The sequence below is a fragment of the Gavialis gangeticus genome, unplaced genomic scaffold (genome assembly GCF_001723915.1).
Source record: "Gavialis gangeticus isolate Ggan-Ray unplaced genomic scaffold, GavGan_comp1, whole genome shotgun sequence".
Classification (NCBI taxonomy): domain Eukaryota; kingdom Metazoa; phylum Chordata; order Crocodylia; family Gavialidae; genus Gavialis; species Gavialis gangeticus.
The window spans coordinates 78,054-80,179 of NW_017728985.1; the positions used below are offsets into that span (position 1 = coordinate 78,054).

General features: G+C 54.0%; 2 protein-coding genes across 2 annotated transcripts in view; both read right to left on the minus strand.

The window, feature by feature from the left end:
• Window positions 1–960, minus strand: part of LOC109295232 — an 11,276-nt gene extending 10,316 nt beyond the window's left edge. Inside the window, exon 1 of the mRNA XM_019513965.1 lies at window positions 579–960. The gene's annotated coding sequence lies outside the window, so the exon portion shown is untranslated. The remainder of the gene's footprint in view (window positions 1–578) is intronic.
• Window positions 1–1,804, minus strand: part of LOC109295241 — a 38,978-nt gene extending 37,174 nt beyond the window's left edge. Inside the window, exon 1 of the mRNA XM_019513984.1 lies at window positions 1,476–1,804. The gene's annotated coding sequence lies outside the window, so the exon portion shown is untranslated. The remainder of the gene's footprint in view (window positions 1–1,475) is intronic.
• Window positions 1,805–2,126: the final 322 nt, after the last annotated feature.

Here is a 2,126-nt window from a genome sequence, read left to right on the forward strand (position 1 = left end):
GCCCCCCCCCCCCCACTGGTGACTCTCATGTATCATCTATGCCCTAAACCCAGTTCTCCAGCTGTCCAGACTAAGCCAGCTACGAGGTTTAGCCAGGGGACAAGCAGCTGGGTGCTGGAAAGGGGACTGACGCCTGGAGAACATTACCTACATAAAATGCTGATACACTTAAGTCCCAACATGTGAATTAATTCTGAGGTCACCATGGCTCTCAAACCACAGCACTTCAGTCAATAGTGCTGGTACCTTTCCCAGCATGAAGCCACGTGGCCTGATCCCTCAGACCAGCCCAGGAGACGGAAGGTCTCTTTCCTTAGGGCTCCTGGGGTTGGACTAGGCAGGCAGCAGGCACGGAGGGTTACATGTCCCAGAGGAGCCCTGCCTCCTGCTCAGTGAGGACTCGACATACATCTGACATAGCAGACAGGCTTGTATCAGGCTGCAAATGCATACGCTCCCTTGTGAGCTCTGCATCTGACCAGTGTAGTCTATGTAGCTCTGCTGCTATGTGCTGTCAGAGCCTCCCCTTGCAGATGCAGGTATGAGGCTGCTACCCAGGGAAAAATATTAATACGTATCAAGAAAAACGAAGCTCTTGGCTAATAGGCTCGTCAGACTTGCTCTCGTGTCCTGCTGGAGCACCCAGGCAGAGCTCACACCCTGGGGGTCTGCGGTTCTCAAGCAGCCTGTGTCCCACCTGAGGCTGGGTGGGGGCTCAGTGAGCCCATTCCCCCCATGACTGGATGCGCAGTCTCTTGGCACTTACTCTGCTGGGGCGACCAGCTGCTCATCACTACAGAGCCACATCAAATCCGCATTGAGAAGCCCCTTCCCACGGCTTCTCCAGGAGATACAGCCACATTTCTAGTGTAAGGGCAGACAGTAGCTCCTGGACATGGATCAGCCGAGGGGCACAGCAAGCTCCCAAAAGAGGAAGCGGGCAGTAGTGGGCCACACTGCAGGATGAACTTCCACACCTGAGACGGGGCCCCTACTAGCCAAAGAAAGGTGCTGGACATTAATCAGTTACCAGATAAATTACTTATTAACTAGAAGGGAAAAAATGCTTAAACCCATAACAGAAGTACAGAAGATAATAGTGAGAACACCACATTGCCAATGCCAGAACAGGCTTGCTTCCTCTTCCTAATCTCTGGTCCCTGTGTCTAAAGACGGTCCCAGTTCAGAGACAGGCAACGCAAAAGATGAAAGGCCTGGACACAGTCTGATATGGGAAGCATGACAGACTTGGAGAGCAGGCAAAGAAGCTAGCGCCCAAGACAGGCACAATACCATAACATCTAGCAGAGGAACGATAAGTTCAGGGACGACCTATTTCCACTTCCAAAGTTCAGACATCAGGAGAAAAGTTCTAAGACACAAACTGCCCACTCGGTGCTTAACTACGATGTTCCTCATGAACTGCATAGGCTCCAGCTGCCGACTGCCCCTGCCACGCCAGCCGGGCCACGTACCTGAGATGCTGCTACTGGCCAGCAGAGCCACGCTGACCGTGCCTGGTGTCCGGAAGGCGCACGAGAAACTCCAGTTCCAGCCACGGGACTAGAGGCAATCACCACAGCAAAGTCATTTGGCAGCAACATTCACCAGACCAGGCTGCACTGTAAGAAGATAAAACAATTCTACCAGAAGGCAAAATACACAAGCCAGAAACAGTAACACCCCTGTGGCGCAGGTTTGCTGTGAAGGCCTTCCTAGTGCAATAAGCATATTACTGTTCTGCACAAAAGAGCAGGCGCTTCTTTTCAGGAAGGAAGTGGGGAGGAGGCTTTTCTAGAGCCAAGTCATTGTGAGCACGGCTACAGCACCCCGGCCTGCAGCAAACAGAAGCAGTCCACGCCTCTGGGAGCCCCTGGAGAAGTTGCCAGGGAGCTATGCAGCGAGCCCACAGATGCCCCCTCAGCACAGGGTGCAGGGTGGCTGAAGCCTTGGCCAGCAAGTGCTTTACCATCCTCAGGAAGGAGGAGGTGTCCTAAAGGGGCAGCGGTTCCTGGTGCACAGCTGATGAGTGCAGTGAGAGGGCTTTGGCATCCTCAGGATGTCGGCTGGAAGCCCTGGGAGGGGTTCCCATAGCACCGGGGGCTGCCTGGCTCTTGTCTGGCCTC